Genomic DNA, 20,471 nt, shown 5'->3' with positions numbered 1-20,471 from the left:
CACAAGGTCCTGAAGATTTAAAAGTTGAAGACTGGATAGACAAAATGAAGTCTAGGTTGAGGATTTTACGCGTCGCTGTAGAAGACCAAGTGGAAGTGATCAGGGATCATTTACGAGGAATTGCCCTGGATACGGTCAAATACTCTCTCCCAAGAGATTGTTCAGTGAAAGACATCTATGAATTGTTGGGACAAGTATACGGAGATAAAGTGGCGTTGGGTCTCAGGATTCAGGAGTTTTATAACTATAGGCAAGGGGAGAAAGAGACCATTCGTGTTTTCGCCTATAAACTGCAAGAGAAATTGGAGGCAATTAAGAAGAGAGACCATAGAAGAGTGGGTAATTCTGAGGAAACGTTGAAAGAACAATTTATTATTGGTTTACGTGATGAAGTGCTTAAGAGAGAAGTGTCCAAGAGGAATAAAGATAATCCCACTGGTTCATTTTCAGAGTTGATGCAGTCCGCAATCCGGTGGGCGGGCGAAGAAAGAGGACTTGCACCTTGGGAGTCCTCTCCCAAAAGAATTTTACAGAGAACCAGAGAGGAGACAGGGGATTGTCCCCGGTCAGAGGAATCTGTTACAGTAGCAATGATGCAATAGATGACGAACATGTTTTCTAGAATGTGTGAAAGACAAGAAGAAGAGTGGAGTCATCAAAGGAGAGAGAGAGATAATATGAGATATTCTGGCTCCAGAGGTGGAGGTTCAGGAAACAATCAAAACTGGAGGCTTTCCCGAACCAATTTAGGGGAATTAATTTGTTTCCGGTGCCAAGAACCAGGACACATGGCACGCAATTGCTTAAGTGAGAGGATAAATCAGGCATATCCTCTTGTAGACAGGGCCCATGCAGAAGTTCCAAGTACCAGTGGAGCTTGTATGAAGAGTGGAAATGATAGAGGTGAAACGTCTGGACTTCAGAAGAGAAGTGATCCCAAATCTATTGTTCGTGTGCAGAAACACATTTGTAGTGAAGAGAAGAAAGAAGAGAAACTATTTGGAGAAAGGGCTATAGGATCCAGTCCATTGTTAAAAGTGAAAATTGATGGTATTGAAACACTCTGCACTGTGGATACAGGTTCTAGCGTGTCTACAATTTTGGCTAGCTTTTTCTATAAATATTTCGCCAATACCAAGTGTTACAAGATGCAAGATGCAAGACCTTCCTGTTTTGGGATATATCGATGCAGATGTGCAGTTCCTGGGACAGCTAGTGCCTGAGAGATGTATTTTTATGGTCAAAGATAACTTCTGTGACGGACAGGTGAAGAGTAACGCCATCCAAGGAATAGTCGGAATGAATGTGCTGCAACCTCTGGAGGGGCTATTCAAGGATCTCTCCTGCTTCACCTTAGAACCCGGGAAGATTTCGTGGATTCTGTCCAATATATCTCAGAAGCGTTCCACCAAGATTAAGGAATCTGATGGAGTGGTAAAACTGCAGGGAAATGTGGGTAAAATCATACCTGCAATGTCGGAAAAGATCCTGATTGGAAAGTGTCAACAAATCCAGAAGAGTACAGGAACGGTTCTGGTCTCTGCTTCTAGAAGAATGAACTTGCCCGATAAGATTGGGGTAGTTAACACCCTGGTTACACAGAAGCGTGAAGAAAAAACAAACAAACTGGAGAGTGGTAAACCCTCAGATGTTAACTTTAGAGGTAAGAGTGAAGAAGAGGTGATGGCAGTTGTGTGGGAAACGAGCAAGAAGGAAATATTGCATTCGGGAAGCCACGAGAAGGAGGAAAAGCCAACAAGTAGCCCAGATACTGGATCTGGAGGGGAAGAGATGCAGAAAATGCTGTGTAATTCTGAGTCGATGGAAATAGCGAAACCTGTTGCACCATCTGAACAAGGTCCTTCTAATTTCATTGGCATGACCAAAGAAGTTGATGAGAACAAAGAAAACAAGACCTTTGAAGGTTCCCAGTATGATATGGACTGGCTGCAGCAGAATGAACTGGACCGTGAGAGGAAGGAACAGGACCAGCAGCAGGCACTGGCACAGAATCTCCAGGAACTTGAGGTGCAAGTTCTGAAAGAAGATGATGACCTTAAACGAGCTACAGAACCAAGTTTTCGAGACTTTAACAGCTCACTTCTAGATAGGACATGAGATCTTCCCTATTCCGATAGCCTTGTCAGTGTGGTCAGACAGGGTCCAGCTGTTGAATCATCCCTAATCAAAGAGAAATGTAACCGGACTTTACACCAGATTGTATGTACCTTCTCCAAACACAAGAAAAAAAGTTGGTCGAGGTGCCTCCCAGAACTAAATCAAATATTCGATAGCTCGACACATCATGTTACAGGTTTGACTGGAAACCTGGGAGATTGGATGAATTCACATCGGGAGAATTTGGAATGTGCACAGAAGTTGGCCAGACAGACTGTAAGACTTCAAAATGAGAAAATGAAAAAGCAGTATGATAAGAGATCTAGAGCTGAAGTTCTCCAAGAGGGGGATTGGGTACGGCTCAGGAGACAGAGATTTCCTGGGAGACACAAGATTCAGAACATTTGGGAAGCACAACCATATAAAGTCATTGCACTTATGGGTGATCATTTGAATGTCAAACATACAAAATGGAAGTGGGGTTACGCTGTATTTCTTAAGAGGAAAGTTAAATGAACAGAAGTGAAAATCGAATGTAACAGATTTTTGATGGATACTTGTTCAAAAGTCTGAATCTCTTAACTGTACACAATGTTATGAGGAAAATGGTTGGTGAGAGAGTGGGTGTAGTGGTAATATTGGGGACAATATTAATTTTTAAGTATGGGCGAAATGTAATATATGGTAACATATATTAAATGTTTTTTTCCTGGGGCTCTGGGGGGGCTGTTCCAGGGTTTTGGTGGATGCTGCTGGCTGGAAAAGGTTTAAAGTTAGTTTGGGACTTGTTAATAGAGTTAGCTGAAGAAAGTGTGAGATGTTTCTTAAATATGGTTTTATTTTTCAAGAAATAAACCATGATTAAGTGGGGATTGTACTTTTAAATGTTCCTTTCTGTTTTGGGTACAAGTCAGGTTAAAATTGACTTTGAAATTCTCTGTGTAGTAAGTTTTGCAGTAACTTCTATGGGGGAGGGAGATTCTAAACTGATCAGAGAAAAAAAACTGTCTTTCTCTGACAAGCTGATTGGTTGAGTGATGTCAGATCCTCTAGGGGGGGGGGGTGAGTAGCCAGGGAGACTGGTGAGCTGAAAGCAGGGTTGCCAGATGGGCGGTTTCCCCGCCCAATTGGGTGGTTTTCTGCAACCCGCCACGGGAAACATTTGCCCGCGGCGGGTTGCGGTTTTTTGGGCTTGTTTTTTTTTTCGTGCGGGTTTTGGGCGGTTTTTCGGCCGGCGGGGGGTGGGGCTAACGGTGACAGAGGCTGGGTTTGGTGACGTATTAGGCAGGGCAATGACGGCGGGGGCGGGGATGATGATGAAAGGGGTGGGGCTGATGACGGCGGGGTGGGGTGTGTGCGGTTTTTGGGCGGTTTTTGGGCTGTTTTGGCTGGGAATATTTTTTTTTAATATGGCAACACTGGCTGAGAGAGAGAAGAGAAGGCTGGGAAAGAAAAAAAACCATATGGTGTGTCTGTGTAAAAGTAAGAATAAAAGTATGGATTTTGTGTGTTTAAAGTGAAATGTAACATTGAAAAAGGGTACTTTGATATTGAAAGTGAGTGAAGGTGAGCCTTGGTACTGAGAATGAGATGATTAGAGCTTAAAAGTGAGTACTTAAATGAACAAGACTGCCTTTTTCATGGCTGTGTTGCTGAATTCATGTGGGGAAAACTGATGTGTTTTGGATGAGAGAGAGAGCTGTACTAATAGGAGAGAGCTGTACTAATAGAAAGTTGTGAGAAAGTTTAAACCAAATTTAGTTTGGTTGGAGTGAAACAGAGGTATGTTTCTGCAAGCAGTGCATGGAATGGTTAAGTTCTAAGGGAATTTAAGGTCCTGGAAGGTGGAATGAGAGTCTGTGTGCACAGGTACTAAAAGGACACATGGCTGCCTACCCTGGTAAGAGTGAGGGAGGTTGTGCTTTGTGTTGGGAATTGTACTACATGAGAAAGCCTAAAAGTGTGTAAGGATTTAAAGTGTGATACAAGGGAAGACTGAAGGTGAATCTGGGATTTGAAGAAAGTTGCTAGTAAGCAGTGTCTCTGTGGCAGGTGTGTTTTGTGCTCATGCTCTGATTGCAGAACAAGGTTTGTCAGGTGGCAGATCAAGCCCTGCTTTTGTATGAGTGTGCTGTATTTTCCAGATTGATCTGATAGCTGTGCAGGGAAATGTTATGTTTTTATGTGAAGTCTGTGAGATGGAATTTTGTATTACTATCTGAATATGAAATGTGTTACTGTGTTATGGTTCTGAATGCAGTGTGAACCCTGCTGGATTTTAGACTAGGGAAACAACAGTGTGAAATAGGTTTTGTAGTGAGAAAACCTTTAACTTATTTTATTTCAATTAGAGAGTGTGGCCACAGTATTGAGAACTGATTAATTGTCACCAGAGTAGAGTCCGTTCCTGATCCAGCTCAGGCAGTTCTAAGGTTTTGCTTCCTCAATTATTTTCTTTATAAGTGAGGTTTAGGGAGAAGAGATCGGTGAATTATCCCCTGAAGGGTTCCGGCTGAGCTCCAATGCAAGAAAGACGTCACCTAAATAAATTCAACTACAGCTAAGTGACATTGGCAAAGGGTGTTGAAGGACATATACGTTTTTTTGGTTTACAACATTTTAAGGGAAAACTAAAGAACAGAACAACATCAAATATAAAAAACCCATGTTTTCCTGACTTGCTTAAGTGTTCTGGGTTCAAGTGAGATCCTTGCACAAACATCCATAATACCTATAAAGACTCAAATTCTGACATCAATAGCAAGGAAAGAGTATAGAAACAAATATCTGATTTTGATAAAAAGACAATTTAAATATTTATCTGAAAAGGTTCTTTTCTACCTTTTTAGGTGATTTTGTTGAAAGAAACAGAAAAGGTTAAGGGTATACATGTAAAACTACATTTGAATGTTGAATATGTTATTGCAGTTCTATTAAGCCACACACTAATTGTGAATTTGAGTTTATTTGAATGAAAATTTGCTTGCATTTATCTAATATAATAAAACGCACCGTGAACGTTCTGAAGACAACGTTCTGTGAAGCCGGAAGCTTGAAGCCGGAAGCCTAAGTTCTCAGGACAACGTTCTGTGAAGCCGGAAGCTTGAAGCCGGAAGTCTGAAGCCTTGAAGCCTTGAAGCCTGAAGCCTGAAGCCTTGAAGCCATCTGACGTCACTCCCAGGCTGAGGCTGAAGGGTTCGGGGATTCGTGGTGTGAAGCCTCCCTTCAAGCCAGCCAGCCAGCCGTCTCTGCCCCGCCCTCGCGACAAAACAAACAAATCCGGAAGCGAAACGTCAGGGAAGGAGGCGGCGCTCCCGACGTCTAGCCTTCCCTTCGCTGTGTTCCGCCTTCAAACAAGGCGGAACACAGCGCAGGGAAAGCTAGACGTCGGGAGCGCCGCCTCCTTCCCTGACGCTTCGCTGCACGAACCGCCACGGAGGTAAAGTTAAAAAGAATTAAAAAAAAAAAAAGGGAGGCATGGATGCGAGGCATGGATGCGAAGGAGGGGGGCATGGATGCGAAGGGGTTGGGGGGGGCATGGATGCGAGGGGGGGGCATGGATGCGAGGCATGGATGCGAAGGGGGGGGGGGGAAAGAAGAGGGCGGGCCAGGCTGGGACATGGGAGAGAGCGTAGCATGGATGCGAGGGGGGGGGGGTCATGGAAGGGCGAGAGGGGACTTGCTGGAAAAGGATGAATGGAGGCGGCAGGGGACAGAGGAGCATGGATTACAGAGCAGGCCTCAGGCAGAGAGGGGAAATGCTGGATAGGGAAAAATGGAGGGGCCAGGTGACAGATGAGCATGGATGGGCATGGATTGGAAGGGCAGGACTCAGGGAGAGGGGAATTGCTGGATAGGGATGAATGGAGGGGACAGATGGGCATGGATGGATATGGATTACAGAGCAGGCCTCAGGCAGAGAGGGGAAATGCTGGATAGGGAAACATGGAGGGGCCAGTTGACAGAGGAGCATGGATGGGCATGGATTGGAAGGGCAGGACTCAGGGAGAGGGGAATTGCTGCATAGGGATGAATGGAGGGGACAGATGGGCATGGATGGATATGGATTGCAGAGCAGGCCTCAGGCAGAGAGGGGAAATGCTGGATAGGGAAAAATGGAGGGGCCAGTTGACAGAGGAGCATGGATGGGCATGGATTGGAAGGGCAGGACTCAGGGAGAGGGGAATTGCTGCATAGGGATGAATGGAGGGGACAGATGGGCATGGATGGATATGGATTGCAGGGCAGGCCTCAGGCAGAGAGGGGAAATGCTGGATAGGGAAAAATGGAGGGGCCAGGTGACAGAGGAGCATGGATGGGCATGGATTGGAAGGGCAGGACTCAGGGAGAGGGGAATTGCTGCATAGGGATGAATGGAGGGGACAGATGGGCATGGATGGATATGGATTGCAGGGCAGGCCTCAAGCAGAGAGGGGAAATGCTGGATAGGGATGAATGGAGGGGGCAGGTGACAGACAAACATGGATGGCCATGGATTGGGAGGGCAGGGCTCAGGGACAGAGGGGAATTGCTGGAAAAGGATGAATGGAGGGGGCAGGGGACAGATGGCCATGGATTGGGAGGGCACGGCTCACACTCTCTCTCTCATATACAATGTCTTTCTCACTCTCACACACTCTGTCTCACACTGTATCACATTCACTCTCTATGTGCCACACAGTCACTCACACACTCGCTTGGTCTCATACACTCACTCAAACAGAGAATCTGTGTCTCACACACACTCTCTCTCTCTCGCCCACACACACACACTCTCACTCACACTGTGTCTCACATACACACTTGCACACACTCTCATTCTCACACACACACTCTCTCACAAACACACTCACACCCAGACTCACGCTCTCTCTCACACAATCACACTTTCACTCCGACTCTCAAACAGTCACTCTCACATACACTCTCCCAAACATACACACTCCGAGGAAAACCTTGCTAGCGCCCGTTTCATTTGTGTCAGAAACGGGCCTTTTTTACTAGTATTCAATAAAGAAAGAGATAATTTGCAAATCTGAAAGTTTGGTCCTTCCATTTCAGGAACAAATCCTAAATTTAGATTCTTTTCCTCCTTTATTCTTTGAGAGTAAAGGACGAGGTTAGGTTATTTGTTCCACTCCCTCGGCTGTGAGTGTGTGTTTTCTGGATAATCGCCACGACTACAAACAACAGGTATCTGGGAGCACATCACTACATTCCAGCCGAGAGGGGTGGTAACAATAAGTCCTGCTGCACTACTGGCAGTCTGGTAGTACAGCATAATGTCTCAAGAGATAAGGCCGCATAAACTCCGATCTCTCCCGCACAAACCCCGCACCCTCCGATCTTGCTTCCAGCCTCAGACATCTTCCTCCCGCTCAAACTCTGCGCCCTCCAATATAACCCTGACTCCACCCCCCAGTCACATGGTCTAATCCCTGAATCTAAGCCCCATTCACCCCCCCCCCCTCCCGGATCATCAGCCCCCTGACAGCAAACCCATCCTACCAAACCCCAACCCTCAGCCTCCCAATCCCCCTGGGGTTTACCCAGGGTTCAGAATTGGTAGTGCAATGGGGCTTCATGGCAGTAATTCTCCGTTGCCACCCACGACAGCAACTCACTTCTAAATGGCGCCAATGACCTCTAGTGGTAGTCCTGGTATTGGCATGCCTTATATTTATGCACTTGCAATTAAACCAGCCACAAAACTGGTAGAAATGCAGACATGTAAGTAGGGGCTTAGCCAGACCTCAATGGGAGGGGGGGCAGAGCCCAAGGTGGGGGGCACATTTTGGCCCGCCTCCCCAACGCTGCCCTCCTGCCTTCACCTCTGCCCCCTCGCCGCCGCCCTCCTGCCACCGTTTCCGCCACCGCCGCTTCCCCCCCTTCCACTGCGAAGGTACCTTGGCTGGCGGGGGCCCCTGCCAGTCAGACCGAGGGCCTCAGAGCCAATTTGGGGGGGGCCCAAGCCCCCATGGCCACCCATAGCTAAGGCACTGCATGTAAGTATGGCAGGGATGCAACAACTTATAAGTGCTCTGTAAGTTATGTGCCTAAGTGAGAGACAAACCTATGTCCCACCCATGTGTACCCTCCCTTTGCATTTACACACTAAGCCCCAAATTCTATAAATGGCACTCAAAATTGCATGCACAAATTTGAGCATGCACCCAATTTGTGCATGGAATTTAATTGAGTAATGAGCCAATTAGCACAATCAATTATGGGTGTTAGTTGCCAACAATTTGGACTTATGTATGTATGTATCTTGCTAGGTGCTATTTGATAAAGATACGCTTGTAAAGTTTTTAGCACATAACTGAAAAGGGGGCATGGCCTTGGGAGGAGCTTGGGTGGGTCAGGGGTATTCATTAAAAATTCAAGCAGTATTATAGAATTCAGGGGATCTGTGCATAATTTAGGTGCAAGGATTTCCACCGGGTTTCAATTGGTATAAATCCTCATGCCCAAAGCTGGGCGCGGATCTGGGTGCTACACGCTATTCTGTAAATGATGCCCAACTCGGAGCCCCATTTTTAGAATAGCGTTCAGCATGGAATAGAAAAAAAGATGCGAATCGCCATTGGCAATGTTGAGAAAAATAATTTATTCACCACATTATTTAATGGCGATTTGCATATTTTTTTCTATTCTGTGCTGTATCTTGAGAATCTCCTGCCTATTTGTTTTCTTAGAATAGCATTCAGTGCACATTTTTTCGGTGCCATTTATTGAATCTACTCCTAAACCACTTAAGTACTCCATTACAGAACAGTGCTTAAGTGCCCTACTAGATCTTTTGTGGGTAGGTGTACACTTAAGTACTAGCATTCTGTAATTTAATGCGTGCAAGTGGGACATAAAAGCAAATGCCCAGTAATTAAATTGCCCTTCACATTTATAAAGGTATGCTAACAAGCTGAGAGACCCTTTTACTAAGCTGTGGTAAAAAGTGGCCTGCAGTAGATTGGACACGTGAAAATGGCATGCGCTAGGCCAATTTTTACTGTGGCAGGGGAAAAAAGGATTTTTATGGGGCAGTAAATGGCCGTGTGCTAAAATAAAAAGTAGTGGGGTCCTTTTATAAAGCGGCGGTAAGCCCAAAGCGGGCTTACCACTCGCTAAAACAGAAGTACTGCCGAGCTACAGCAGCAGCCCAGCGGTAGTTCCCACCCCCAGTGCACACCATTTCTGGTGCTACAAAAATATTATTTTTGTAGCGCTGGTGTGTACCTGGCGGTAATCAGGCAGTACCATGCACTGATTGGGTGACGGTAAGTGCTTCCCCTGAAATGGCCGCGCGGCAAGTGCTTCACTTGCTGCACGGCCATTTCTTTTTAAAAAAGAGAGACCTGCCTTTTACCCACTGCGGTATAAGGGGGCCTCGGTGTGTGTCAAAAACACCTTTTGCCGTAGCTTCGTAAAAGGACCCCTGAGGGCAGCTATTTACTGCCTGAGCCCTTACTGCCACTCATTGACCTAGTGGTAAGGGCTCAAGTGCTAACCGCATGGTAATCATGCAGTGCATGCCAATGTGGCTGTGCTGCTGATTACCACTGGGAAAGCCCCCCCATGGTAGAAAACAGGAAAATATTTTCTACCACGGGAAACAGCGCACACCAAGGGGTATGTTTACTAAGGCGCATTAACATTTTTAATGCACCTTTAAAGTTAAGGCGTGTTAAATGCTAACATGCCTATATATTTCTATGGGCACACTAGCGTTTAATGTGCATCCACCATTTACGCACATTAAAAACATTAACACGCTTATAGCACACCTTAGTAAACATAGGACCAAGTTTGAAATTACCACCGGCACCTGCACTACCCTGGCAGTAGTGTTGATTTGGCACGCGCTATCCACACATTAGCCCTGCTGCTGCTCAGTAAAAGGGCCCCTGAATGTTCAGTAACAAATATCCATTCCTAGCACTTTTACTAAAAAGAACGTCAGCTGAAAATCCACTGCAATATAACTGCTTAAAAGTCATCCAATTATCTTTAGGGAGAGAGCAGCCAAATGAACATTAGCCCCACTGTTTTGACATAGTAACATAGTAGATGGCGGCAGAAAAAGACCTGCATGGTCCATCCAGTCTGCTCAACAAGATAAACTCATATGTGTGTACCTTACCTTGATTTGTACCTGCCTTTTTCAGGGCACAGACCATACAAGTCTGCCCAGCAGTATTTCCCGCCTCCCAACCACCAGTCCCGCCTCCCATCACTGGCTCTGGCACAGACTGTATAAGTCTGCCCTCCACTATCTTCGCCTCCCAACCACCAACCCCTCTTCCCCCACCTGCTCTGCCACCCAATTTTGGCTAAGCTTCTGAGGATCCATTCCTACTGCACAGGATTCCTTTATGCATATCCCACGCATGTTTGAATTCCGTTACCGTTTTCATCTCCACCACCTCCCGCGGGAGGGCATTCCAAGTGTTAATGTTTGATTTTGTGATGGATTGCATCATGGTGTCAGAATTGTTAGGAACCCTGAATATAAAGCATTCTCAGAGTTTTGACCCTGTCAAGAACGTAAATCGTCTGGAATGAATTGTGATTTTCCTAAACAGTTTGCCAAGGTTTAGGAGCACCTGGTCTGCAGACTCAAATTCTAAAGAGCCAGCAGGAGGACAGCCAGAAAATTCTGTATGCCAGAGGCATCAGATTTCTAGGATTTCTAAACTGTAGAATAAAGGTATTAATATAGAGAGCTTTTAATTTAGTATAGGATACGTGTGGCTGATAATTCACTGGAACATTTCTTTTGGTCCTATTTTAACATTTGAACCAAATATCATTGAGCTTCCAGTCTTCAGCTCTCAATGATAAAATAAAAATTATAAACTAAATTGAGCATAACCTGTCAAAAATGTCATGGGGATGATGTATTTACCTACTTGCCGCTGGTCTGTTCTTTCCAAATTAATTTAATTTATTTAGGAGACCTTTTATTAAGGGCTTTAGAATCTGGGTTTAGTGCAACTTTAATGCAGGACTTTCCCACATGCCAAACCCAGATTCAACACAACATTAAAAAAAAACAAAAACATTTTCCTTTTTTTTTTTTGCCATTAGTGCACAGAACCTGCAAAAAGTTAGTACAGGAGCACTGTCATGCCCATTCCCTGCCCATGACATGCCCTCTCCCAAAAATATATATTTTTAAATTAATAACGTGTAGTTAGCATATGGAAAAGGGGAAATGCTTTAATGCATTTTGCAGTAAGCGATTTATTGTGGTCAAGTGTGCGTTTAGTCTTAAAAGGGCCCCTTAGTGTCTTATATACAGTCTGTTCTCATTATTCGCATGTTCGGCAGTCACTATTTTGCCTATCTGCAGATGTGCATGAGTGCATAAGTATTGCCATACTGGGACAGACTGAAGGTCCATCAAGCCCAGCATCCTGTTTCCAACAGTGGCCAATCCAGGTCACAAGTACCTGGCAAAACAGTGCAATACATTTTATGCTGCTTATCCTAGAAATAGTCAAATCAACAAGGCACTTCTCTACTAATACTCTCCTATATGCAAAACAAAAAAAGTAGAGGGTTCTCACGGAGTGCCACTAAAACTACTTTGTGTTAATTAGGGAACAGTCTCATAAAATCACCACGGTCGGTTTCACTTCACTCACTCGGTGAACCTCTGCTCGTGTATATTTTAATCACAGACTCAACATCCACCCGATTAAAACACGGGCAGAGGTTCACCGAGTGAGTGAAGTGAAACCGGCCGTGGTGGTTATATGAGACTCCTACCTTATTAACACGAAGTATTTTTAGTGGTACTCCCTGAGAACCCTCTACTTTTTTTGTTTTGCATATCCTAGAAATAAGCAGTGGATTTTCCCCAAGTCCATTTTAATAATTGACTTTTCCTTTAGGAAGCTATCCAAACCTTTTTTAAACCCTGCTAAGCTAAATGCTTTTACTACATTCTCTAGCAACGAACTCCAGAGTTTAATTACATGTTGTGTGAAGAAATACTTTCTCCGATTCATTTTAAATTTACTACTTTGTAGCTTCATTATGTGCCGCCTAGTCCTAGTATTTTTGGAAAGAGTAAACAAGCAATTCACATTTCCTGTTACATTCCACTCATTATTTTACAGACCTCTATCATATCTCCCCTTGGCCATCTTTTCTCCAACCTGAAGAACCCTAGCTGCTTTAGCCTTTCCTCATAGGGAAGACATCCCATCCCCTTTATCATTTTCGTCGCCCTTCTCTGTAACTTTTCTAATTCTACTATATCTTTTTTGAGATGCGGTGACCAGACTTGAACACAATATTTGGTTGCACCATGGAGCGATACAAAGGCATTATAACATCCTCATTTTTGTTTTCCATTCCTTTCCTAATAATACCTAACATTCAATTTGCTTTCTTAGCCACCAGTGCACACTGAGCAGAGATTTTCAACGCCGCCGCCTAGATCCCTTTTCTGGTCGGTGACTCCTAATGTAGAGCCTTGCAATTTGCCATTCACGGTACTGTGTTCATGTATTCCTAGCCATGCGCCTTTAAAAATGGTCTTCTTTTTGTTTTAACTTTTGCTTTTGTGTTTTTTTAGCATCCAAGAACTTTGCACCAAGGGCTGCCAAGAGGTATAAACGGTTTTTAATCATTGCCTCCAAAATGTTTTGATGATATTACTATAATACTGCAAATATTTTTTTTTTTTTGCAACACACTGTATGTTTCTCAGGTTTTTGTTATGTTTTGTCTCATGCATGAACCAATCCTTGTGTTTCTCACAGGGATATGTATTCCTTATTCGCAATTTCATAAGAAATTGGTACAGATGGAACCTAAACTCTTTTTCCCATATGCACGGATTTTTGGTATTTGTGAATCTGTGGTTCGCAAAATTTTGGGGAAACAAAACCATTGTGAATACCAAGAACAGACTGTACCATCTGCAAACTTGAAGGCTACTGAAGCAATGCACATTCAAGTACAGTAGGTATTTTTTTCTGTTCCTAGAGGGCTCAAAATCTGAAGGGCCCTTTTACAGAACAGCGGTAAGCCCAACGCGGGCTTATCACACACTAATCTGCAACTACTGCCGGCCGAACGAGGGTGCCAGCAGAAGTTCCAGCCCTGGTGCATGCCATTTGCCATTCTATGGAAAATGGTTAGATATTTTCCAGCACGACGCTAAACCGGCAGTAATCGGGCAGTGCAGCACCCTACCCAGTCACCACCCTCAATGGGTGGTGTTAAGTGCCCCTCACTGCATAGCCACACAGTATAAAGGGCCACAGTGTGCAGCAAAATGGGGCCCCCGCTGCTAGCGCAGGGCCCTTTTTACTGCAGCTTGGTAAAAGAAACCCTGAGTTTGTAACTGAGGTAATGGAGGGTTAAGTGACTTGCCCAAGATCATAGGGAGCTGCTTGCCTACATTTGTGCACAACTCACTGTATAATATCGTTTACGAGAACTGGTAGTGGCTTTTACATACTGAGTCACTAATTAACACTATTATTAGGATCTGTGCTAATTCATGTCAGTGTGTGCATTAATGAATGTACTAATCACTCATGATTTAGTGCATGTGAAAACACTTTAAATTGACTAATCTGTCATGCTAAGATTGAGAACAGTCATGCATGTAAATTATTCAAATAGTGGCTTAATGAGCTTATTAACTTATCTCCATCCTTTGAATCTTGCAAATGGAGCAAAGTTTTTCATGACTTACTTGCTGCTCAAAGTTTGTTCCATAGGGAAATGTAACATTAAGTAGCTAGACCTTGAAGGGCATTTTCGAAAGAAACGTCTAAGTTGAAATTTGGACGTCTTTGTAAAATGTTCATATTCGGAGGTGGGGAGAAGGTCATTGTGCAGGGGACTCAGGATCCATTGGTTGGACCTAAGGAACCATACAGAGTGGAAGAAGTCCAAGGGATCTGCTATAGTCATTGGTAGGATGTTAGAAGGGAGGCACAGGACCTGCTACTGTAATTGGGGGAAGGGGGGACTCACTAATTAGCCCATTCACGTTGGGCTGATTAACACTGTGTATCCTGAAGGTATTATTATATGTGCTGCTCCATATCACATATCTATCTATCTATCTATCTATCTATCTATCTATCTATCTATCTAAAAGCACATGCATGATACAGAATAATTTGTGCACACGCTAAGATTTGACATCCCATTACACTAACCTTCCAAACATAGGGGCCCTATTACTAACGTGCACTAATGGATTTAGCTCACGCTAATGATTAGTGAGCACTAAATGCTAAGAAGCTCATAGGAATAAAATGGACTTCTTAGCATTTAGTGTGCTTTAAATCAGTTAGCGGCCTTTAGTTTATTAACATTGTTCATACTTCCAGTAAATACTCATTAGTTTGAGAGCATTTATATATATATATTTATATATTATTTCTTTGTACAAGCTATTATTTTCTTTGCTTGTGTCTAGTATCTTTCTACTGCGTAGGTAGTTCATAAAAGCATTGATGGATGCATTGTTTGTTTGCTGAATTATCTTCTAGACTCAGATCTAGGGAACTGTTGTGTACACCATTTGTAGCCAGGAAGAAATAGTTGCCAAGATAAGTAGCTATCATCTTATTCATTTTTACCACAAATAGTTATACTGAAGTATATAGCAACAACTGGGAAATTTCACAATTAATAAGTATTTTATAATGTTTATCTAAACAATGGAGACACACAATGTGAGGTGCCACTGTGGAGGAGTGGTCTAGTGGTTAGGGTGATGGACTTTGGTCCTGAGGAACTGAGTTCGATTCCCAGCACAGGCAGCTCCTTGTGACTCTGGGCAAGTCACTTAACCCTCCATTGCCTGCCACATTGAGCCTGCCATAAGTGGGAAAGCTTGGGGTACAAATGTAACAAAAATAAATAAAATCTAATGGGTTGCCTTTCTTCTTAGGTCTGACATCTAGTCTTTAGAAGAAATAGACCAGCCCTTCTCAAGGAAGGTCTTCTAGTGGGGGAGAGGGGAATTGGTGCCATGGGGGAGATGCTATGGGGGGGGGGGGTGCCTCATGTGGGCCAGGGTGGTTGGATATGAGGATGTTCTATAGGGAGGGTGAATATCGGGGGGGGGGGGGGGGGTGCCGAGCACTGGTATATACATCTGACTCCCCTCCCTTAGAACAGGAAAGGTGTAAATACCAATACCTATCCATTTTCAGTTTTTCAGTAGAGATGTGAATTCCCTATGTGAAATGGATAATGCACATCTGTATTGTAGGCCTGCCCAGGACACTCACTCTCCACGCCCTACCCATGCCCCCTTGACATCAATACCTAGAAAGCATCTCCACATGTGAATGACCCCTGTTGTGAAGTGGCATTTAAACACCTGGGCCTCTCCAAGTGGCAATGCTTCTAAAATAAAGGTCAATATATAATAGTTGTCATTCTAAATGCAAAGTAACGTACATGGAAGTTGATGTATTAAAATGGAGAAAATTTTAAAAACAGGGATTTGCACTCTAAACCCTAGAAGAGTGCATGGCATTTGTGTACAGAGAAGGGTGACCAGAATGATTAAAGGGATGGAATGAGTCTCATATGAGGAAAGGCTAAACAGGCTTGGAGAAGAGACCACCGAAGAGAGATATGATGGAAGTCTATAAAATCCTGAATGGAGTAGAATAGGGAATGCAAATTGTGTACTTTATCAAAAAGTACAAAGAATACAAGACACTCCATGAAATTACAAAATAATACATTTAAAACAAATAGAAGAAAATATTTTTTTTTCATTTAACACGTAGTTAAGTTCTGGAACTTATTGCTAGTCGATGTGGTTAAAGCAGTTGATGTAGCTGATTTGGACAAAATCCTGGAAGTCCATAAATTCTTATTGAGGTAGACCCAGGAAAAGTTACTACTTGTCCCTGAGCTGTAACATGAAATCTTGCTACTTCTTGGGATTTTGCCAGGTACTTGTGGCCTGGCTTGGCTACTATTAGAAACAGAATACTTGGCTAGTTAAACATTTGGTCTGACTCAGTATGACAGTTCTTATGTTCTTACAGTGTGCTCTTAAATGATAGCGCACACGTACATCTGTTTTTGGAGTGGAAAGCTCTGCAAAGTTTTCTGTTCTGACAAATAGTAAAAATTTGCTCTTAGTTTATCATGAGTGAAATTTTATTCAATTTAATTTATGTTTACAATTTTTGATCACCTGCTTTGAAGGAAAACACATGGTCATTTGTATTAATCAAGAAAGAAAAGAAACTATATGTAGAAGTAATTAAGTAATACTATAACAATTTATAGCAATTGCATATAAAACCACCCACATGCCATAACATTACATAAAGTGTCAACATCCATACCTTTTACTGATCATAGTTAATTAACTGATACAATGTTCTTGGTGCAAATGTGCATTTAAAAATATCATTACTGGTCATTTTGTCCAAAAAGATAAGGTCTACTCTTATTTCTTTAGCACAGTTTTTCATAGGTAGATTTTTTGTACATTTTTGCAGCCAGCCTCATGTACACATGTAGACAAACTGTGCAAACAAACAAAAATTCATTTAATCAAACAATATGCACTACACGACACAATTTGGGGCCCTTTCACTAAGATTAACAAGGGAGCATTTATCACCTCCTATTCTGAAGGCGCTATGTGCTCCTACATTAATGCTGCGTTATCCAGTTACTCCTGGATTCTATATACGGCACTTGGAGTTGCATGCGCAAATTTGGAAGCCTGTCCATTTTCTGCATGCAGTTTAATTGATTAATGAGCCAATCAACGCTGATAATTGGGCAATAACAAGCAATTATTGGCACTAATGGGCAAAAACTAGAATTTACACATGCACCGTTTTGGGCGTATTCTATAAAAAGGTATGCATCAATTTTTGTGTGCAGATCCGAAAGAGGGCATGGCCATGGGCGGGGCAAGGGCAGGTCAGGGGCATTTCTAAAATGTATGCACATTGTTATAGAATTAGCGGGATCCGTGCTTAATTTACACAGGGGGGGATTTACACCAGGTTTTCATTGATGTAAATGGTTACACCTAAATGTAGTTGCGGTTCCCAGCGTTAGCTGCTATTCTATAAACTGTGCCTAAATTTATGTGCGGTTTCTAGACTAGCGCTAAGCGCTATTTGTTTTCAGTGCCATTTATAGAATATTTTCCTTAGTGTGTGCTAATGTGAAAGCACTAGCTGGGTCATGCTTCCATGCCTCCTCCCCAAGAAATTACCAATAAATAAATAACGCATGATTAGCATGCACTGAGAGGCAAATTACCACAAAATGCTTTAACAGGTTTTGCAATAAGCCATTTTTTTTCTGTGTTAAGTGCTAACGAGCGCTTAACACAGTTTAGTTAAAGGGTCTCTTTGTTATGTAGGCCTCATAACAACATAATAGATGATGGCAGATAATGATCAATTAGTCCATCCTTTCTAGACAGTTGACTGCAGAAGAGACACTAAAATTGATGGGATATGGAAATCAGTCTGCTTTTTTACCTACTGAAGCAAGGTCTTGAAATTATGATTTAGTTATGGTATGGTTTTTCTAGCAAAAAGGGTGCTGGTCTTCAAACGCAAGGCCATCTTTCGGAGGTAAGGTGATCACTGAGAGACCTGCCCCACAACAGTAAGTTCCCTGCAATTAGCCACAGACTTGATGCAAAGATATAATTAGATTGCAGAGCCTGGGATCCATCATTAAAACTTGGGGGCTATGGGTCAGTTTTAGCAGACAATGAAAAAGGTGCCGGTAATCAGCAATGTTTCCTCTAAGGAGTGGCCTAGTGTGTGCAATTTTTTTTTTTCGTGTGAGCAACAAGTTTTAAAGAGCAACAAATTTTGAGCACCAGTAATAGTAATGCATTTCTGTATACAGCACAAAAAAAAACCCAACATTTTTGTGAGCAACCATGTAAAATCTGTGAGCGACGCTCCTAAAATGTATGAGCAATTACTTATGCGCTCCGCTTAGAGAGAACATTAGTAATCAGTATCCCCTGAAAAAAAAGCCCTGGCTCTATTCATGGAATAGGAAAACATGCATCAGAGCTTGTGTTCTACCCATTCTGTGCATGTATTGTTTCATGTTCCAGGATCATTGGTCTGGCACATTTCACTGAGATTAAATCAATGAAGTTATTAAAGCAAACCTTAACAGAAGTGGCTCTTTTATTGCTATATAAGTTATATGGCAACAGGTATTTAAGAGCCTCTTGTTCCAGACTATTGCATCATGACAGGCTCTAGTTCCATCAGCTCAATGACCTGCTTGATATTCTCTTTCAAGCCAGGCTGCTTATTTATAGCCACTTTGGATATGTGTAAGCTAGATCAACAGGCTGGATTCTCAAATCCCTTTGGAAAATGTGTTATTTTTCTAAAACACAATACTGAATTTTGCAGCTGGGACTACAAAACTGAGCTGTGTATGACAGCATAACTTAGCCAGGAGTTCATTTCACAACAATGTGTTGTATCCCTAGAATTTTCCCACAATATTACAACGAATACGTGTAAAGTAAATTCGTTTTTAACATAATGAAATTAAGCTAGTATATCATGTTTTTGTGTAGGTGACATTCTTTATACTGATATATAGTGTAATACAGAGTTAGAACCAAATTTTCACAAAGTTTTCTTAAATCTGAAATAGTCCAGAGTATTCTTAAAGAGTATTAGATGTTTATAACACTTAAAACTATAACATAGACCTGGTTTAAATTATGTAAAGTTGGATTTAGGCCAAGATTTACAGCATAAGGCAAACATGAGGTAATATTTTCAAAAACTTAAATAAATGAACAACTGTTTGAATGAACCTATTTCAAATGTACTACAATGTACCAAGTACAGAGCATAAAATTTAAACCAGTATAACCTCAAAGGGCTTTCCTTTTGTCACAATTACTTTCCTTAGCCATGTATGACAAAAAGCACAGCACCATGTGCACTTCCCAGTTTGTGTGTATTAGAAATTCAAAATTGATCTAGTCATGTTACCTTCAGCATTCCAGATTTATCGTCAGGAGAACATCAGTGCCAGGCTGTCTTCACTTAAACCAGGAACATGTCCCCACTTCCCTGCCGTGTGATCAAGAGAGCAAAACAAAGACTCTGTTATTCCCGTGCATCGTACCCACCGAGTATAATTCTGCTGAAAAGAAAAAGCAGCTAAACCTCTTCCTCACACAGACCTGCCAAACCAGGTAAAATGAAGGGAGCAAGGAATCCAAAGGTATTTTTTTAAAAAAGCACTTCAATAGATACGGGACACGGAGAGAAATCAGACAAGAGTCCACCATGGGGAACACGCAAAACATGCATGAAGGAGTAACCAGTCGGTGTCAGATAACAGGCCGATGAAACAAACAGACTCATCAGCTGTTTTTATATTTGGTTTGCCTGGGAGCTTGCCTTTCAGTCATTTTCTTTGATTTGGCTGCTAAGGCTAACGTTTGAAAACCTAAGGGAATCGTGCCATTTTTCTCAGGCAGTAGTGAAGAAAACATTTGTTTTGGTCAGAATTAAAAATAGTGAAAATAGAAATTGCCGATCAGCACATGAATAGCATATGATTCTCCTGCTGAGGCTTGACTGCATAAATAGCACATTTCGTCAGAAGCACTGCATCAATGTGTCAGAGTAAGGCGGGATCCTACCGCTCAAGCATCGCTATCTAAACAAGTGATATGCAGACTAGATTGTAGAGGGCTAGACAGTGCCAGGTGAGCAGGTAGGAGTGAATAGGAAGGGAATATACAGTGCATGTTTAAATAATGCAGGGTCATCAGAAAATGGGTTTTCTTCAATACTGCATTTCAGGGGAGACGCTCCCAGAAAATTGTTTTGAGCAGGATTGGAAAATAAAAGGCACAGGCTGCATTTTCAGTTCTGCAGTTTATTTTCCTTTGAAAATCTACCCATAGAAACAGCAGATAATGTTCATTCGTACTCTGTAACAGAGGTAAGTTTCAAAGGCGCATGCTTTCCCTGAAACTTGGTGTAACCTCATTAGCTAAAAAATACCTGCGAATTTTGTCCCCAAGCAGAGCTTAAAAGTTAACCCTAAATGTTGATAATATGTGGTATTGGACAGCAAGAGGCAGAGATCTTTGCTGTTTTTCGATAGCCAGGACCAAACAAAGTGATGGACACCCCATCAGCCTGTTTCTCAAGAGCAGTTCCACCATTAGGCAAGGTGAGGCAGGTGCAGAACAAAAACCCTGCACTGTTCTGAACAGTGCTCTAAAATTAGCACGGAAACAGTGTAGGCCAATAACGACCCTATGATCAATGCTAATAGCATGCAAATTCATGCACACTATTAGCTCTGATCAT

At 42.6% G+C, this 20,471-nt stretch overlaps 1 protein-coding gene across 1 annotated transcript in view; it reads right to left on the bottom strand.

Moving 5' to 3' along the window:
- C5H10orf71 (chromosome 5 C10orf71 homolog) overlaps positions 1 to 19,512 on the bottom strand; it is a 61,995-nt gene extending 42,483 nt beyond the window's left edge. The window contains 2 exon segments of the mRNA XM_030203173.1: positions 19,134 to 19,214; positions 19,328 to 19,512. The gene's annotated coding sequence lies outside the window, so the exon portion shown is untranslated.
- Positions 19,513 to 20,471: the final 959 nt, after the last annotated feature.

The sequence above is a fragment of the Microcaecilia unicolor genome, chromosome 5 (genome assembly GCF_901765095.1).
Source record: "Microcaecilia unicolor chromosome 5, aMicUni1.1, whole genome shotgun sequence".
Classification (NCBI taxonomy): Eukaryota; Metazoa; Chordata; class Amphibia; order Gymnophiona; family Siphonopidae; genus Microcaecilia; species Microcaecilia unicolor.
The sequence above is the reverse complement of the archived record's forward strand: the minus strand, read 5'-3'. Positions and strand labels throughout refer to the sequence as shown.